Source organism: Meriones unguiculatus, chromosome 9, assembly GCF_030254825.1.
Source record: "Meriones unguiculatus strain TT.TT164.6M chromosome 9, Bangor_MerUng_6.1, whole genome shotgun sequence".
Lineage (NCBI taxonomy): Eukaryota > Metazoa > Chordata > Mammalia > Rodentia > Muridae > Meriones > Meriones unguiculatus.
This window is the reverse complement of record NC_083357.1, coordinates 56053059-56074709: the sequence shown is the minus strand read 5'-3', so window position 1 is coordinate 56074709 and position 21651 is coordinate 56053059.

Here is a 21651-nt window from a genome sequence, read left to right as displayed (position 1 = left end):
AAACATAGCCAAACAAATAGATACACAAGTAGAGGAAAAATTAATGGCATATAAGAAGGAAATGAAAAAAGAAATAGAGGCCATCGTAGACAGACAGGAATCCAAATTCAAACACATGAAAGAAATGGTGCAAGGCATGAAAACAGAATTAGAATCAATAAAGAAAACACAAAATGAGAAAACCCTTGAGCTGGAGAACTTGGAGAAAAGATCAGGAACCACAAAAGTAAGCATCACCAACAGAATACAAGAGATGGAAGAGAGAATCTCTGGAGCTGAAGACACACTTGCAGAAATGGATACTTCTCTCAAAGAAAAAGTAAAATCAGAAAAGTTCCAATCACAAAATATCCAAGAAATCAAGGATGCTATGAAAAGAAAAAATCTAAGAATAATAGGAATTCACGAAAAAGAAGACTCCAGACTCCAAGGTCCAGAAAATATTTTCAAGAAAATCATAGAAGAAAATTTTCCCAACTTAAAGAAAGAGATGTCCATAAATATACAAGAGGCCTACAGAACTCCAAATAGACTAGACCAGAAAAGAAACACATCACGTCACATCATAGTCAAAACACTAAATTTACAGAACAAAGAAAAGATATTAAAAGCAGCAAGGGAAAAAGGCCAAGTAACATATGAAGGCAGACCTATCGGAATCACACTGGACTTCTCATCAGAAACTATGAAAGCCAGAAGGGCCTGGGCAAGTATCATGGAGACTCTAAGAGATCACAAATGTCAACCCAGACTACTATACCCTGCAAAGCTCTCAATCAACATAGATGGAGAAAACAAAATATTCCATGACAAAACTAAATTTACACAATATCTACACTGCAAACCATCCCTACAGAAGATACTAGAAGGAAAACTCCAATCCAATGAAAACAAATTCACCCAAGAAAACAGGGCATACAGATAATGTCGCAACAAAAATGAAAAGAAAACAAGCAATGAAACAGGGTTAGATCATCGACTCCATTACAAAAGGAACTAACATGAATTCGTCACTATTATCTATCAATATCAATGGACTCAACTCACCAATAAAAAGACACAGGCTAACAGAATGGTTAAGGAAACAGGATCCAACATTCTGTTGCATCCAAGAAACACACCTATGCAACAAAGACAAACACTACCTCAGAGTAAAGGGCTGGAAAACTGATTTTCAAGCAAACGGTTCCAGAAAACAAGCTGGAGTAGCCATCCTAATATCTAATAAAATAGACTTTCAACCCAAGTTAATAAAAAAATATAAGGAGGGCCATTATATTCTCATCAAAGGAAAAATCCACCAAGAGGACATCACAATCTTGAATATCTATGCCCCAAATACAAGAGCACCGACATTCGTAAATGAAACATTATTAAAGCTTAAATCATACATTGATCCGAATACCTTAATAGTGGGAGACTTCAACACTCCACTCTTACCAAGGGACAGATCAACTAGACAGACACCAAATAGGGAAATAAAAGCACTCACAGAATACCTAAATCAAATGGACCTAATAGACATCTACAGATCATTTCACCCAAACTCAAAAGAGTAAACCTTCTTTTCAACACCACATGGAACCTTTTCCAAAATAGACCATATAGTGGGCCAGAAAGAAAGCCTCAACAGATACAAAAGGATTGAAATAATCCCTTGTATACTATCTGACCACCATGGACTAAAGCTCGACCTCAACAACAACAGAAACAACAAAAAGCCGACACACACATGGAAACTGAACAACTTACTACTCAATGACAGCTGGGTTAAGGAAGAAATAAAGAAAGAAATTAAAGACTTTCTAGAATTCAATGAAAAGGAAGGCACAACATACCCAAATTTATGGGACACATTGAAAGCAGTGCTCAGAGGAAAATTTATAGCACTAAATGCCTGCAAGAAGAAATACAAACAACTTAATGGCCCAACTGAAAACCCTAGAAAAAAAAGAAGCGGATACACCCAAGAGGAGCAGACGGCAGGAAATAATCAAACTAAGGGCTGAAATCAATCAACTAGAAACAAATAAAACTATCCAAAGAATCAATGAAACAAAAAGCTGGTTCTTTGAGAAAATCAACAAGATAGACAAACCCTTAGCCAAACTAACTAAAAAGCAGAGAGAAACTATCCAGATCAGCAAAATCAGAAATGAAAATGGGGACATAACCACAGACATTGAGGAAATCCAAACAATTATTAGGTCATACTACAAAAGCCTATATGCCACAAAATTTGAGAATCTAAATGAAATGGATAATTTTCTTGAAAGATTCCATCTACCAAAACTAAGTCAAGATCAGGTAGAAAGACTGAATAGCCCTATATCTCCCAAGGAAATCGAAGCAGTCATTAACAGTCTCCCCTCCAAAAAAAGCCCTGGACCAGATGGCTTCAGCGCAGAATTCTACAAGACCTTCAAAGAAGTGCTAACTCCAATTCTCCTCAAGCTATTCCACAAAATAGAAACAGAAGGAACACTACCAAACTCATTCTATGAAGCCACAGTCACCTTAATACCTAAACCACACAAAGACCCAACAAAAAAAAGAGAACTTTAGGCCTATCTCTCTTATGAACATTGACGCAAAAATACTCAATAAAATACTTGCAAACCGAATCCAAGAACACATCAAAGATATCATCCACCATGACCAAGTAGGCTTCATCCCAGGCATGCAAGGGTGGTTCAACATACGGAAATCCATCAATGTAATCCACTACATAAACAAACTGAAGGAGAAAAACCACATGATAATCTCCTTAGACGCCGAAAAAGCATTTGACAAAGTCCAACACCCATTCATGTTTAAAGTCTTGGAGAGATCAGGGATACAAGGCACATACCTAAACATAGTAAAGGCAATATATAGCAAGCCTATAGCTAACATCAAACTCAATGGAGAGAAACTTAAATCAATCCCACTGAAATCAGGGACAAGACAAGGCTGTCCATTGTCCCCATATCTCTTCAACATAGTACTTGAAGTCCTAGCCAGAGCAATAAGACAACTAAAGGAGATCAAGGGGATACAAATCGGAAAGGAAGAGGTCAAAGTGTCACTATTTGCAGATGATATGATAGTATACATGATCGACCCCAAAAATTCAACCAGAGAACTCCTTCAGCTGATAAACACCTTCAGCAAAGTGGCAGGATACAAAATCAACTCAAAAAAATCAGAAGCCCTCCTATATACCAAAGACAAAAAGGCTGAGAAAGAAATTAGGGAAACAACACCCTTCACAATAGCCACTAATAACATAAAGTACCTTGGTGTGACTCTAACCAAGCAAGTGAAAGACCTGTTTGAGAAAAACTTCAAGTCTCTGAAGAAAGAAATCGAAGAAGATATCAGAAGATGGAAAGATCTCCCGTGCTCATGGATTGGTAGGATTAACATTGTGAAAATGGCCATACTGCCAAAAGCAATCTACAGATTCAATGCAATTCCCATCAAAATACCAACTCAGTTCTTTACAGACTTTGAAAAAAAGATTCTCAGCTTCATATGGAGAAACAAAAAATCCAGACTCTCCAAAACGATCCTGTACGACAACAGATCATCTGGAGGTATCTCCATTCCTGATCTCAAGCTGTACTACAGGGCAACAGTAATAAAGACATTGGAGTTATTGAAGGGAATGAGTTACTATGGAATGCCAGGAACTGAATCTGATTCTTCTGCAAATATAGCAAGTGATTCGAAGTACTGTGTCTAAGTTCCAGCCCCCAATTCAAGGAAAGCTCTTTGACTCACCAATTAGAAGTCACAGGATAACTGTCTGGGTTAACAAACAATGCCAACTATTTGTGTCTCCAGGAAGCATCTCTCATAAAGAACATCTGAAACTGGTAGTTAAAGGTTAGAGATCAACATGCCAAATAAATGAAAGCTGTAAACATGGCACAGTATCTAAAAGAGGAGATTTCTGGCCAGACAGGAAGATGAAGAGAACAACCACATAGCAATAGAGAGTAGACCCTGGAAATCTTGGTGCATGGCACTATGGCGCTCCCAGTTCAACAAAATGAACACTAAATGACATGAAATGTCACATGGACCCCTAATCAGTAAGGATCTGAGAGTGCATTGCTCACTGTGATTTTAACAAACCCTCTACATAAAAAACCCAGCAAAAGAATCTTCAAAGTTACTAAGGACTTCTGCAAGTTCACCTCTCTGATTTTGGAAGAAGAATTCCAGGCAGGCAAGGCAAGGCAAGGCTTGGGAAGTACTTAGAGAACTCACTCAATGTAAAAAAACAAAATCTGTTAACAAATGTAAAATTCATGTTCTCTCTTCTGAGAAACAAAAGCCTGGTTCTTCATTAGAAGAAAAGTCAGCAGGGGAAACAAATTTTAAGGAAAAGTACATACATATCGCTAACATCCAGTGAACTTCTTTGCAATTGTCCTTCTTAAAGGTTACTCAGTTGGATTCAAGGGCATCTGCCTGCTGGCTTAAGTGGTCTGTGCACGTGAGACAGAGGATTGCCAGTTTGAATTCATTCAATAAAACAGCTACATTCTGCCTAAAACAAAACATCAACAAATTTCTTTCTTTTTTTTAAATTTTTTATTTAACTTTTATTAATTACACTTTATTTCTTTTGTATCCTCCAATAAGCCCCTCCCTCCTCCCCTCCAGGTCCCACCCTCCCTCCCTTTCTGCATGCATGCCTCTCTCCAAGTCCACTGATATGGGAGGTCCTCCTCTCCTTCTTTCTGATCTTTTTTTTTTTTTTCTCAATGCAGTTTATTCAGGAACCTTGAACAATCTTCTGACCCTGGGGAAAGCCAGCCCACAGTTTTAAATAGCCTCTGGGTAGCCAACCCCAGCATGCCTCCTGGGAAATGCAGATAGGTCCACATACAGGGAAGCAAGCCAGATCCTCAGCCTTAGCCAAATATGGAGTTGTTTGTGACAGAGAGCACTCACCATCGGGAAGGTGGAAGGTGGAAAACAGCTCCATCTTTAAGGCGTGGCATTACACAGCTCTCTACAATTCCCCCTTTTTGTTTTAGACGCATCAGGCAAGAGTAGAGGTCTGATCTCTGATATTAGAAATAAATTGGGACTTTGTACCAATGTTCATTTAGGTGTCATCCATCCAAAGAGCATTAGACCCGTCCGATACCTTTTTCTCAGAGGTGGGACCTGGGGCATCAACCCGCATGCAATCAGACATGCTCTTCTCTGGGTCCAAAGTGGCTGACCCTGAGTGCAGTGCTTAGCCTCACATCCTGAGCGTAACATTTTAGCTTTTTATGGTAGCCAACCATGCTTGGGGAGACTGTCCTGCTTCAATGGCTGTAAAGGCCTGAATGATCATGGCTGCATTTACGCTGTTGTGAGACTCTAATCTTGCATATACACCGCAGGCAAACCAAGGAGACCAACACCAAAAGGCCTGCTAACGCTCCCATGCCTGCCCATTCCTTCAGATGATTCAAGGCTGCAGCAATCCATGATGATAATCCTGTGGCTAGTCCTGCGTCCACTCTGGTAGAATTTGCCATAACAATGGTCACTCTCAGCTGCTCCATCATAGTATCGAATTCTTCAGTCCAATTACCTAAAATATAGCTAGACAATTGTTTAGACAGATTTGCAGCACAGGAAAAATTCTCATATTGTATGCTAGTGATACAAAGTCCAGCATACTTCCATTGACAGCCAAGTTGAGTGATTTGCCATAGGGTATCAATTTGCTCCTGTATGAGGTCAATTCTCTGATTGAACACCATCAAGTCTCCTTTTAGTTGATCATTAATTCCTTTTTGTACATCTAAAGCATGAGCTACATTGGCTAAAAGATTATTTAGGGTCTGAGCAGTCCACATAGTATGATTCATGGCTAATGCCATGGTGGTAGCTCCAACAGCCGCCAATGAGATGGCAGTAACAATGGCGGCTGTAATTCCAAGATCCCTTTTCTGTCTGAAGAGAGTCATAGCATGAGGGGCATCAACGGGCACTGGCACCCAGGGAGGCATGCGAGTAACCAGGGCATACCTAAATTCACTAGCATTCCAGCATTGGGCAAAAAAGCAAGTATCATTACCACAATTATTTGGCTATATCTGGCTAACAATGAATAAAAATGGGGGATATAAACAAACAGGTGCAGCCACTTTTTGTGTGAACTGGTGGACTGAGATCAGAGGGGAGAGGAGGACCTCCCCTGTAGGTGGACTTGGGGAGTGGCATGCATGCAGAAGGGGGAGGGAGGGTGGGATCGGGAGGGGAGGAGGGAGGGGCTAATGGGGGATGCAGAATGAATAAAGTGTAATTGATGAAAAATTTAAAAAAAAAGAAAAAAGAAAGAAAAGAAAAGATAATTTAAGAACCTTAAATGACTTTCAAAAGTGGAGGAAAACATGGAGTTAGTCAATTTACATGGAGCACGTCTCGCCCCTGGGGGCAATGGTCTCCTGAACCTACTCAGACCTCGGACACCACCACTGCTAGTTCTAGAACTGATGCAGGATATTCCAACGAGGGGGTTAAGGATTCTCATAATATTTCCTATAAGCCCACACCTGTTTGTTTATAACAAATTTCTATACTGGGATGTTCACTGGCACCCTAAAAAATAATGTTGCAATGAAGACTAATCCCAAATGATCCCCATATAGAAGAAAAGAAAGGTTTTACTGAGAAAAAGATGGTTGACTTACTTCTTGTTACTTTTGTTAACATAATGGAAGACTGTATATTTCATACTGTAACTCAGACATGATAATCTTGTATGATGGCTCTTTTCTCATTTTTGGTTTTCAGGATGGAGACGCAGATTTTTCTAACTTAATAGCATCTCTCAGTTTAATATCAGCCAGAATGTAGCACAAGAGCAGTGCCTAATGTGTAAGGGTTTTTCTTCTGCTTCGTGTTTTGTTTCTGATGAGGAGCAGTAGCTTGGAGCAGGGTGGCTGGATGCTTCAGTTATGGTGAGATTACTGGTTGCATCTAAACTAAGGGAATGAGAAAAGGATGCCAAACCTAAATACACATTGCCCAAGAGCAACAAATTTAAAAAAATCATTAATTAAGCTGTTAACAGTGCTGAGTGTCTTAACAAGAAAAGAAAGAAAATGAAAACGAAGGTTTTTGACTGAATCTCTACTTAATTTCTTTTTTTTAATAATTTTTATTTTTTATATTAATCATAGGTTATTTACTTTGTATCTGAGCCATAGCCTCTCCCTCATTCCCTCCCAATTTCACCCTCCTTCCCTCATCTCCTCCATGCCCCTTTCCATGTCCACTAATAGGGTAGGACCTCCTCCCCTTCCATCTGAACCTAGCTTATCAAGTCTCTTCATGACTGGCTGCAATATCCTCTTTTGTGGCCTAGCAAGGCTGTTCCTCCTTCCAATGGGGGGTTCTAAGAGATAGCCATTGAGTTCAGGTCTGAAATAGTCCCTGTTCCCCTTACTAAAGAACCCACTTGGATACTGAGCTACCATGGGCTATATCTGAACAGGGGTTCTAGGTTATATCTATATATGGTCCTTGGTTGGAGAAACAGTTTCATGAAAGACCCCTGTGTGCTGATATATTTGGTACTCGCGGAGTTCCTGTCCTCTCCAGGTCTTACTAACTCCTTCTTCTTTCATATGATTCCCTGCACTCTGCCGAAGGTTTGGTTATGAGTCTTAATATCTGCTTTGATACTTTGCTAGGTAGAGTAATTCAGAGGCCCTCTTTGGTAGGCTCTTGTCATGTTGTTTGTTTTCTCCTACATCCAAATGTCCATCCCATTTGTCTTTCTAAGTAAAGATTGATCATCTTATTCCAGGTCCTCTTTCTTGTTTATCTTCTTTAGGTGTATAAATTTCAGTATATTTATCCTATCTTATAAGTCTATATAAGTGAGTCTATACCATGTGTGTCTTTCTGCTTTTGGGACACCACACTCAGGATGATCATTTCTAGGTCCCACCATTTGCCTGCAAATTTCATGATTTCCTTGGGTTTAATTGCTGAGTAGTATTCTGTTGTTTAAAAGTACCACAATTTCTGTATCCATTCCTCAACTGAGAAATATCTGGGTTGTTTCCAGATTCTGACTATTACGAATAAAGCTGCTATAAATATGGATGAGCAAATGTCCTTGTTGTGTACTTGAGCATCTTTTGGATATATGCCTAGGAGTGGCATAGCTGGATCTTGAGGAATCACTATTTCTAATTGTCTGAGAAAGCACAAGATTGATTTCCAAAGTGGTTGTACAAGTTTGCATTCCTACCAGCAATGGAGGAGGGTTCCTTTTTCTCTACCACTTCTCCAGCATGTGTTGTCACTTGAGTTTTTGATCTTTGCCATTCAGATGGGTTCTACCTAATTTCTATTTCAGTCTCTTGTTGACATACCTTGATAGTTGAGTGAGCTCTTTGCTGCCCTCTACTGCTCATGAATTAAATATCTAGAAGGCCTGGTGGTAGCAGCAGCTATCCTTACTGATCTGAAAAATGAGACTTCATGAAACTGAAAAGCTTCTGTAAAGGAAAGAACACACTCATCAGGATAAAACAACAGCCTATGGATTGGGAAAGGATCTTCACCAACAGTATATCTGGCAGAGGGCTAATATTCATAGTATATAAAGAACCCAAGAAGTTGAAAAGCGACAAATCAATCAAGCCAATTAAAAAATAGGGTATAGAGCTAAATGGTGGATTCTCAATAGACGAATATCAGATGGCAGAGAAGCACTTAAAGACATGGTTAATGTACTTAGTCATCAGGGAAATGCAAATCAAAATGACCCTGAAATTTCACCTTACATGGGTCAGAATGGCAAAGGTCAAAAACACAAGTCACAATACATGCTGGAGAGGATGTGGAGAAAAGGGAATACTCCCCGATTTCTAGAGGGAATGTAAACTTGTACAACCACTTTGGAAATTAATCTGATGCTTTCTCAGACAATTCGGAATAGTGCTAGCTCAACATCTGACCCATCCCGTGGGCTAGTCGAATAGGGTCCACCTGAAAGAGGGAGTGGAAATTGGGGGACAGATACACGAAGAATGGAGACAAGACGGATTCCTGATCAAGTCTCAGTTTACTGAACGTGCAAACAACACTTATAAAGCAAAGGGTACAAGCAAATTTTTTTTCACAGTAGCAACACATCTGTGACACCTGGCAAGGCATGCAGGAATTCACTCAAGGTCACATAAAGTCTGCTATCTGGTTCCCAATGTTGCAGGGAACTTGCTATCTATTTCTCAGGCTCAGAGCACCCTGCCTACAGAGACTGCCAAGAACAGTCTCTGAGAAATGGAACTATGGATAAGATCTGCATCTGCCAAGGCCAGGAGGCAGAATTCCAATTACCAGAATCCTTCAGTTCCCCCTTCTTTGTTTTATGGAGAGCCTGTCTTAGGTTGGCAAAATGTGCATTTTTCTCTTACCTGTCATCAAGGTCTTGGATTCGATTTTTCACGAGCCTCTGTCTTAGATTGGAAAAAACACAATTTCACACTTACCTGTCATTGACTTACCTCCATATCAAATGGGGTTGTTAGAGATCTTTAATTTAAATTCATGCAACCGTACTTGCATGCGTTGGTTGAAGTTGTTGAAGAAGGAACTAACACACAAGGAAGGCAGGCACAGGCATAGGGTTCTTCATTAACATCATTATCATTGTCAAGAGAAAACTCCTCATCCATTTGTCACACCAGGCATTCCAGTACCCATCGAGCTGCATCATTTTCCTGTGAAAAAAACAGACAGCTCCTTATCCCCATATGAGTACAGGGTCAGGTCCATGCCATTGATTTGTTAAAGGATCCATCCATTTTACTTTAGCAAAAGTTTTTTTTTTCTTGGTTTCTGTATGCCAAAATCTATCTGCTGCAGATTTACCATGCTTATCCAAATTTCTAACATTCAGAATTAAAAGAACATGATTAAGAGGATTCTAAGGTATCCAGGGAAGTAGCTCCCCCTTTGTTTTTTTGCAAGTAAATCTTGTATAGTGGGCACATTCTACCATGACTTGTCCTTGAGGATTGTAAGGTATTCCAGTTATATGAGAAACTTGAAATTGTTGACAAAATCTTTTAAAAGATTTGTTAGTATATCCTGTTTCATTGTCAGTTTTAAACTGCTTAGGAACAGCCAGAACATTGAAAGCCTGCAGACAATGAGCAATAACATTCTTTGTGGCTTTTTTTTCTGGTTAAGGAGTGGCAAAAATAAATTTAGAATAGGTATTAATGCAAACAAGTACATATTTTATTTTTTTTAATTTAGGAATATGAGTGATATCCATTTGCCAAATTTGATTTGGAACCAATCCTTTAGGATTGACTCCCAAATGAGGAACAGGTTGACTAAGGACAAGTACTGCAAGCTTTGACTATATTATGGGCCTGTTTCTTAGTCAACCATATTTAAGTCTCAAGGTTTGACTATTAGATGATGCATATTATGAGCATCCTGGGCTCTTTTTAACTGTGAACAATAAACTTTGGTAGTTTTATTTGTCAATATATTTCCTTCAGACAGGGGTCCTGGCAAATCAGAATGAGCCCTTGAATGTCCTATGAAAAAGGGAAAGTTTCTTTCTTGTATCAAATTTTGAATTTGTAAAACTAAAATTGCAACAGAAGAAGATGTCTGAATTTGACCTGCACTCTCTAACCTAGGCAAAGACTGAGCTACATATGCACTATCTGTAAAAATGTTCAAAGACTGCTTATTAAAACTTTGAAACATAGCCAATACTGCAGATAACTCTGCTATTTATGCAGATATGCTAGACACTTGAAAAGAAATTATTTTTCTTTCATAAGTATAGGCAGCAACACCAGATAATGAACCATCAGTAAATACCATTAAAGCATCAACAATTGGAATAACTTTGTTTAAAATGGAAAAACTATAAGTTGTATCTTTAAAAATTGAATTAATTTCTTTTTTTTTTGTGCCTCAACAGGTTGGACTCTGTCATAATAAGCTTATATATGTTAAAATGCCATATTTGTCAGATCTCTGACAAGTCTGAGGGCTAGCATATTTATTTGAATTACTGTTTGTCTACCTTTATCATTTGCTCTAAACTGCAACCTATAAAACAGGATGTTATAATTTCTAATTTTGGCATATTTTTTAAATGTATGATTTAGAATTAAATTTTAGGTAGATTTATATAGGCAAACTTTATGGTTACCCATTTTAGATTTAACCTTAAAAAAACAAACAAACAAACAAAAAAAACAACCTAAACAAAGAGACTAGGTAAAACTCAATCTTGTATTCAACTATACTCTTAGCATAACTTTAAATCTGTGATTTTTAAACTAAAATTAAAGCAAAACTTTTAAGTAAACATAATTTATAAAAGGGCTAGCAAATTTTATTAATCCTATTATACTGTATTAAAACTTAACAGCAAAAAATTAAAGGACAAAAGTTTTATTTAGCATTAAACAGAGAACTAAACTTAGCCTGTAGCCCTCAGCAAAAATGAACTATTCTGGCCATACCAAATCTATAGGCCAGAAAGAAACAGCATTAAATAATTTATTTAGGTACTGGCAGCCAGGCATATATTTTATATAATGGTTAACAATGATCTGAATATAACCCTGCAAAAACCTGGGCTAACATGGAACTGTAGTCCTTTTTCTCCTATAAAGGAGCATAAGCCAACATTTTGTATTGAAGAATTTCTAGCTGTGTCATCCTTTTTGGAGTTAATGGCATCTAAGTAGTGAAATTTGGCCTCTTGGTTCTGGCTATTTTCCAAAGTCCAGTCTCTCATAGACTGACCTTGGTGGTCCTACAGTGGACTGCTCTGACCCTGGGGAACTCTGTGCAACCATAGTAAACCAGACAGCAGGCTCTGTGTAACCTTGAGTGAGCCCTCTCATGTTTTGGCTAAGTAAAATTGCCTGCACGAGAAACTGCTTATACTTTTTTGCCTACTTAAGTGTTAACCTGACACCCATTAAATCGAAATTTGATCAGCATGTAGACTTGGTGTCCTTCTCTGTGTTGCCCTGTCTCTCTCCCCAGCCCTCTCTCAGGTGGTATTTAGATGTCACTGCTGGCGGGTGACATCCAGCCTTTTTAAATGAAGAACAACATATGTTATAGTTTTTTTTTTACGTGATATAGTGTAATAACTGCCATTTTTGTTTAATTGGCTCAAACAGCATGGCTTGGTTTTAGTTTCTAAATTAATAAAATAAATACCAAGGTATTTTGACCTTCCCCAAAGAGTTGAGAAACTGTTTTAAGGTTTTTGTTAGATTGTCCAAGGGTTATTATTCTCTGATGGGTTGAAGACCAAGTAGTTACAGTATCACATTTAAGATTAAGTTGTTTAGAAGTTAAGAAATCTTTTTTTATAGGTAATACCAATAAGGATAAAAGTTAATATAGGTATAGAACTTTAAACTTGTCAAGATAGATAGGATAATCAGACACTTTCTCCTCAGATACCCTCTCCATGTGCTAAACATGGACTAGACATTGCACGTGTAGATCTTACCTAACAGTTTTCATAATTTCATAATTATTATTGTATTAAAAAAGGAGACTTTTATTGGACTTAAAGGGGAAAATGTTGGTATAATGTTCTTTTAAAATGTATATGCCTTACCCTTGTTAATTCAAATGCTGATTTCTCCACCCCCAAACTCTCTGGTTTCAATCTGGATATTGCATTGTGATACTCACTATAAGCATCCTGTCTCAACTCTTGTGTAAACAGGACACAAATAAAGGCATAACTGTCCAGTCTGCATAAAAAAGGGGCAAGCCAAAAAATAGCCACTAACAATGTAAAGTCTAGGTACAAGATGCCTAGGGTATGCTTAAATGCTAGAGGTAAGAGGGAGTTTAAATAAAAAGTTTGGCTATAAAGGCATAACTGCCCATCCTATATAAATAAGGGACAAGCCAAAAAATAGCCACAAACAATGTAAAGCCCAGGTACAAGATGCCTAGGGTATGCTTAAATGCTAAAGGTAAGAGGGAGTTTAAATAAAGTTTGGCTATAAAGGCATAACTGCCCATTCTATATAAACAAGGGGATAGGACAAATAGCTACAACATATATAAAAATCTAGGGCTAAACCTCAAAACAGGTACAAGATACCTGTGGTATGCTTATATTCTAAATTAAAAACGAGTTTATGTAAAGTTTACTTAAAACATACATTTTCTATTGCTCAAGGCAACCAGCTTGTCTCTCTAATGGAAGGCTTCTCTAGGGAAATAGGTAGCAACTTGGCCTAATGAAACAGGCACGCAAGAGCCCAAAAAGATATTTTAATCTATCTAACCTTGTTTTGATGATAATGAATGTATGTTCAATAAAAATGGTAACTTATATTGCTAATCCCTTTACATGGGAACAACTCTAAAACTGACTGAGACATAAAAATGTGTCTCCAGCCAAAAACTTCAACAATACTTGGCCAATAAATCCTTGGCTATAATATCCTCAAAATGTATTATGCTAACCTTTTAATTTGCATAGATAAAATTGGCTTACAGTTTAGTTTCATCCTGCACATCTCATACATTTATAATTTTAGAACTCTATAATGCTTGTGAGAAATTATATGTTTGCAGAACAAAAGAACTAGACACCAGAGTTGCTGGATCAAACCTAACAGAATCATTCTTCAGCATGCTGAGAAATTGACACATCTGTTCCAGCATCTCGCATGTTCCAGCATTCTGCTTGTTCCTGCCTCAACTGCTTCAACTGCCATTTAACATCAAAGCCTGCTCCCAAAAGAACTTTGAAGAAAGCTACTAATTTTAACTGGTCCAAAATTTTGGACTGTTCCAAAATAGACTTTTATTAAGCCTGAAATTTCTCAACATTCAAATGTTATTGGACCACAAATGTTATTGCTTGTTTAGTTAACCATTTTTATTTGGGCCCCCTACAGGATTTCTACATGTCCACAATGTCAGCTAGAAGAAACTCATGAGAACGGCATCCAATTTCCTTTAAAGGGGGTTGGGTATGTTTTTGGTTGTTTGCTATAGCTATGAAATTTTATTGTCATTGGGAGATGTTTATTATTAACAGTCTTATTCAAAGTAAAATAAGGAATATACAGGGATATTTTATAGAAATAGAAAAAAGGTAGATTATTGAATCTACTCAACTTAAGGTTTTGTTATTCCCAAATAAGGTTAATTTTAACTCTGGTATAGGATTTTGCATATTGATGCAAAAATAAGTATGTTTAATACATTGATATAAGCTTTAGTATATTGATAGAAAATCAAGGTTACTTCCAATACTTTTAAACTACTATTAAAAGGTGGTTAGGATATTAGGTATGCAAATTAATTGTTAGTTATTCAACTCATAGTCTTGTCAGACACTAGTTTAATTTATCACAGGAGTATACATCATAGGTTTAACAGATAGATATGATTTTGTATACAAAGCGATTACATAAAGATAGGTAGTCTTCAAAAACTTCAAGACCTACAGAATATGGAATTTAAAATGTTCTTATTATTTTAAAGATTCTTTGACAATGAGACGAGTCATTTCCTGGCAGCACCCTGCCTACCTGAAAGAAGATAATGAGAATCGAAGAACCTCCATATGGAGATGGCTTCAAATATGTCAAACAAGCCACTCGGGTAAAGAAAATACCCTCGCGTCACAACAGACAAATTCTGCCTAAAATGGGCAAGCTTAAATGCAGGACAAGTCGACTGCCAAACTCTGCCAAGACAGGGTAAGCAAGTCCTAAATAGTTCCTGCTTCATGTATATGTCTGTCAAAATATTCTGAGCCAGAAGGCTGAAGATGATGCTCCAACTTTATAGAGATTTATGGGTGACTAACTGTTCAGCAGCAAACTGTCTCTGTCAATTTTTTTTTATTTTTTGGAAGCTGCTAAGATGCACTTCCTATTTACTCTCATAACTAATTTTATTCCTTCTCAAGTCTCTGATGGGGTTGAAGACCAAGTAGTTACAGTATCACATTTAAGATTAAGTTGTTTAGAAGTTAAGAAATCTTTTTTTATAGGTAATACCAATAAGGATAAAAGTTAATTTAGGTATAGAACTTTAAACTTGTCGAGATAGATAGGATAATCAGACACTTTCTCCTAAGATACCCTCTCCATTTGCTAAACATGGACTAGACATTGCACGTGTAGATCTTACCTAACAGTTTTCATAATTTCATAATTATTATTGTATTGAAAGAAAAGGAGCCTTTTATTGGACTTAAAGGGGGAAATGTTGGTATAATGTTCTTTGAAAATGTATATGCTTTACCCTTGTTAATTCAACTGCTGATTTCTCCACCCCCAACTCTCTGGTTTCAATCTGGATATTGCATTGTGATACTCACTACAAGCATCCTGTCTCAACTCTTGTGTAAACAGGACACAAATAAAGCAACTAGATACAATGTTGTGCAATGGGAGGAGCCAGAGGACAGGAAAGAGGGGAGGAGCTAGAGAACAGGAAGGGGCGAGAAGGAGGAGAAGAGCACAAGGAGAGCAGAGCGAGAGGAGAGAGCTTGGAGGACTTGGAGCATGAACCAGACCTAAGATTTCCCAAAAAGCAAGTATAATGTGGGAAATCTAAATGTTAGGAAACTGAGGGCTTGGAGGTTTAGGAGGGAGTAAATATTGCCCAGCATTGTGTTCTAGGTTAACTAAAAACCCAGTCTCTGTGTGGTGATTTGGTTTTACAGCTGCTGAGGATTAACAGCAGCGTTACTAGAAGATAAACCAGTAGTAAATACTAATCACCGCCTACAACATGTTTTATATACTTTAACTTTGACGGTCCAGGACCAAACTCAGAGGTGTTGGTTTAAACTGTCTCATGTCTAAAAATATTAATGTCATCAGTCAGATTTTAAAATATTGTCAAGTCCACAAATAAAGACATACACACATAGAGACATAGCTAAGGAACATAGAAATCCAACATTGTCACCTTGGAGTAAACAGAATACTCAAATACCAGGACTTGACCAGCCCCTACCAGACACAAGTCCCACAAATTCCAGAAAGAGTGGACCCTCTCATGGGTCCCCCCACACACACATGGATACCATAAGGAGCAGAGCCCCCATGGCCCTCTCCACAGCTTCCAGATGGAGAACGGGCTCCAGCAGCCCTCTTATCACATAGAATAGGGTCCCAGCGACCCTCTCTCCTGGTGCCAAAAGAGTAGAGCTTTTACAAGACCCTTCCCCAGGAATTAGAGCATCCTCCATAGTCCCTTGACCAGATTGGAAACTCTCCAAGTTGCCCCATACATCGCAAGCAAACAAAAAACCAGAAACCAAAACAGTCAGCACACAAAAATAAAAAACAGAGACAAAGAAAAAAAAAAAAAGACGTGGTACCTCCTTTTTAAACATTTAAATATTTTTTAAAACCTGTTTTTGTAATATTAAAACAAAGCACCTTCTTTTTTTTTAAATCTTAAAAATAAAGCTTTAATTCTTAGTTATGTCACATGCCTGTTAATCCCAAAGATGGGAAGAAAATAAGGAAATTATCATGGCCAAATTAACTAAAGCAAGTTTTTTTCATTCATCTAAATGGGCTACCTCCCTTAAGGTGGGGTTCAAGAGGCCAACAATGGATATGAGGAAGCTAAGGCTTTTTATAGCTAAGGGGTAAGGAGTTTCTAAATGGGAGATTTGGTGGACAAAATAGGCACGGTTGCAAGAACAGAACACAAGCATAAAAAATTAGTACTAACGACCTCCTGAAACAAAGACACAACTGCAATACGGACATGACAAGGTAGTCATAACAACAGTTAGTCACAGATTATAAAGCCCTTTGGACACTCTGGAACCTTTTCCACTTCTGACCAGAATTCAAACACCGAAGCTATAAAGGCTATCAAAGCATGGACTTGTGAATGGAGAGCATTAATAACTACTACATGTGTTACAGCACAAACATATCAATGACAAAGCACCTTCTTTAGGAGTGAAATCATAGAGCACATTTATAATTTTAAAAGTCAAAACCAGACTTTAAAATTTACCAGTGCAAACAATTTAATTTATTATTATTTATTATTATTATTATTATTATTTTATTTTCTCTAATTCCCTTAGTAACTGAACTTGTTCCCTTTCTAATTGGACTTTCTCTGGGAGAACAGTAATATCTTCCTGCAGTGGTCTCATCTCTCCTGCACATGTGGCATGGAAAGCCACTGGGGCAGAGGGAACAGGCGGCCAGTCTGAATTATGGGACTTGGCAGTTTCTTCTTCTGACTCCGTTTTATCCTCACTATCTAGCTCTTAAATTATTTTCTGCTCTCAAATTACACAAATCTGTTTGAGCTCCTTTATGAACATTTGAAATAACCTTAGTAGTACTTTTTTCTGCCTGTTTTGCTGCTCTAATTTCTCCAAGTAACTCTTTAGCTTGTGAGATCAAAATTTTCATTTTATCACTCTCATGCCTAGGATCCAGCATGTCTCTAATTAGAGTCCACAGGAAAAAAAAGTTATATCAGGTACCTTTTCAGGACCATTATTAGCGTGATATTCTTGTAATCTTTTCCCTACCCTCTCCCAAGTTTCCAGATTTATGTACCTTCAACTGGGAACCAGGGACAAACTTCATTTACAAACTAAAGGGGATAAGGGCATTTCTCCCAGTTCCTCACTTTTCTTAGCATTGACTTTAAAGTCCTCATAAATAACTCCCTGCTACTGCTCTGCCCCATGATTGAGCTGCCAGCCTACATTGTCTTCTCACTGCCATGGGCGGTCGTCACGAAGCATGTTTTTTACTTAGGCATCCAGAGCTCCAAAAACCAGCGTTTCTCACTTTGCCCCTTGTTTTCAAAGTCCCTTGTTCAGGCGCCAACTGACCCGTTCTGAGGGTTAGTCAAACAGGGTCCACCTGGAAGAGGGAGTGGAAATTGGGGGACAGAGACGCGAAGAATGGAGATAAGACAGATTCCTGATCAAGTCTCAATTTTACTGAATGAGCAAAAAACACTTATAAAAAAAGGATATAAGCAATTTTTTTTTTCACAGTACCAACACATCTGTGCCACCTGGCAAGGCATTCAGGAATTCACCCAAGGTCACACAAAGTCTGCTATTGGTTCCCAAGGTTGCAGGGAACTTGCTATCAATTACTCAGACTCAGAGCACCCTGCCTACAGATACTGCCAAGAACATTCTCTGAGAAATGGAACTATGGATAAGATCTGGATCTGTCAAGGCTAGGAGGCAGAATTCCAATTACCAGACTCCTTCAAACATCCAGCTATACCACTCCTAGTCATATATCCAAAAGATGCTCAAGTATACAATAAAGACATTTGCTCAACCATGTTTGTAGCAGCTTTATCTGTAATAGCCAGAAGCTGGAAACAACCCAGATGCCCCTCCACGGAGGAAAGGATACAGAAATTGTGGTGTATTTTTGGAATACTACTCAGCAATTAAAAACAAAGAAATCATGAAATTTGCAGGCAAATGGTGGGAACTAGAAAAGATCATCCTGAGTGAGGTATCCCATAAGCAGAAAGACATACATAGTATATACTCATTTAAAAGTGGATATTAGACATATTATATAGGGTAATCATACTAAAATCTGTACACCTAAAGAAACTAAGCAAGAAGGAGGACCCTGGGTAAGATAATCAATCCCCATTCAGAGGGGCAAATGTGATAGACATCAGAAGAGGGAGAAAACAGGGAACAGGATAGGAGCCTACCACAGAGGGTCTCTGAAATGCTCTACCCAGCAGGGTATAAAAGCATGTGCTGAGACTCAGCCAAGCTTTGGGTAGAGTGCAGGGAATCTTGTGAAAGAAGGACGAGATAGAGAAATGTGGAGGAGACAGGAGCTCCACAAGGAGAGCAACAGAACAAAAAAATCTGGTCCCAGGGTCTTTTCCAAGACTGAAACTCCAGCCATGGACCATGGACCATGGACCATGGACCATGCAGCCAAGGACCATGCATAGAGGCAACCTAGAACCCCTGCACAGATATAGCCCATGGCACCTCAGTATCCAAATGAGTGCCATAGTAATGAGAACAGGGACTGTCTCTGACATCAACTCAGTGACTGGCTCCTTGATCACTTTGTCCTGAGGGGGCAGCAGCCTTAACAGGCCATAGAGGAAGATAATGCAGACAATCCTGATGAAACCTGATATATAAGGTCAGATGGAACGGGAGGAGGATCTTCCCTATCAGTGGACTGGGAGAGGAGCATAGGAGGAGATGAGGGTGGGAGGGTGGAATTTGGAGGGGACAAAGGAGGGGCTACAGCTGGAATACAAAGTGAATAAACTGTAATTAATAATAAATAAATAAAATTTTAAAAGAACTTTGTGGTAATCATGGCAGGGAGCATTAAGGAAGATCACTGTGGTGTTTGACCTACAGATGTCAGATGTGACAGTGGTTCATGCAGGAGTGTCAAATACAAATCAGGAGTGTTCTGGGCTGGAGAACAGAAGACTGCCTAAGATAAGAGGCTCAGCATTGTTGCCAAGGTGGAACTTTTTTTTCCCCCAAGTAAAATTTGGGTCTATTATTCTGCCCTTTTTGAATTGCAGAAACATCCTGAGATGTGGAAACCAGTCACTGATGGGAAGAAGCTGCTGTAGGGAACATGGCACAGTGAGCTCTGGCTGTCCTCCCTCTGCCTTCCACCCTCCCATCATAACACACAGTGTTCCCATTGGCAGTAAGACATGTGACAGACCATGGATGCCTGTGAGAAGCCATGAGAGCCGTAATTAGGATGCTCTTTCAGTAGACCTCAGAAGACACCATGAGCTTTGTCGTGTGGGAGACACTGCAACTTCAGAGTGTGCAGCTGGTCTTTATGGAGTACATGAGAAGCAGACACACTGTGTGAGAGAAGGTGCCAGTGAATTCCATGTGTTTTCTTGGTTAGTACTAAGTGGACATGCCAAAGCTGTTGAATCTTCCCTCCTGGAGACTAGGACTTGGGTTGAAGTTCCAGATCTAACACATTAGCCATGGGGAATTGGGCAGACTGCTGCATAATTTTTGTGCTTCATTTATCTCATTTCTGCAGTTGATTACTGGAAATATCTACTACAAATTTCACTGGAGGGATAGACAAAATGATGGCAACCAGTGCTTAGTAAACCACAGTCAAAGTGTACAACCTCATTTGCAGAAAGGGAAATTGGGTGTGTGTGGAAATGAATACCTTGCCCAGTGCCACCACAACCCTCTCAAAGCAGATTTTCTGTGCTGCTATTTAGAGCCTGCCATCCTGTGCTTGCCTGCATCCCTTTAAATGATCTATTCAGTAGGATTCTCACAGGGGAAGAGATTGAAGTTACTAAGCAAATCTTATTTCTTTTTACTCAATGTGCACAATAATGTGTTTCTTTATGACATTTTATCCAGACATATCACTGTCTGTTTATATTGAACTCATCACCATACCTTGTTCTAATTCCACTCTGCCAGTCTTCTCTTTCTCTAAGGATTACCACTCTACATTCTCTCTTCATCTATATGAATATGTATGTGTATGTATGTGTGTTTGTATGTGTATGTATATGTATGTATTTGCAGCCATGCAACTTACTGATTCCATTAAATTTGTCCATATGGACATGTGTTCAGGACTGAGAAGATGGGATTGGAAAATCTGCATGGGAGCTTGTCCCTGGAGAAAGCTTATCCTTCCTCTGTCTGAAGCTTTTACAACTTGAACCTCTTCATCTAAGAATTGAAGCATGTGGACTCTCCCTTACCCATGCTGGCATGCCTCTGATGTAATCATGATGTTAGTTTTGCTCAAACCACCATATTTTTGAGATGCTTGATTGCATTTCCTTGTCATTTCTAGAGGAATATATCTAGCAGCAGGGATTCTAGTCCTCTGGCTTTCGCCATCTTTCTGTCACTTCCCCTGTGACTTTCTTGAGTCTTTGTTGGAAGGGTTGCATTACAGATATTTCGGTTGGATTTTGTACTGTAGGGACACTTATTCTTTGTATTTTGAGATCTTGTGGATTTCTGGCCTGTGGGGGAGGGGGATGCTCAGAGATTTGTCTTTGGGGATTGTCTTGGCTATTAACTGCTGCAGCGAGGTTCAGCTCACTAAGGATCAGGCCATCCCTAGGCAGGTGGTCCTAAAGTGTATAAGAAGGAAATGAGCTTAAGCTGACCTGCAAGCCAGATGGTAAGCACCATTCTCCTGTTCCCCTGCTGCACTTCTTTGGCTGTAAAGTGTATTGCTGGGCCAGAGGTAATGCTGTATAGAGCAGGAAGCAAGGCTGATTTCATGTTTCTGCACTGACCTCCCTCAGTGATGGACTGTGATCTGAAACTATAAGCTAAAATAAATTTTTCCTCTTTTCCTGTCATCTGCTTCTCTTTTTGTGTCTGCTTCCTTCTATTGTAGAGCTTTCAGGTGTGCTGCTAAGTTACTAGTGTGGGATCTCTCCAGTTGATGAAGGGGCTTAGTGTTATGGATGGACTTTGCTCTTAGCACTGCTTTCCTTGTGTCCCATAAGTTTGGGTATGTGGTGCTTTCATTTTTATTGAATACTAGAATGTCTTTAAGTGTTCCTCCTTATCCCTTCTGATTAATTTGAGCTTAAACCCTAAATTTTTGTGGCATATTA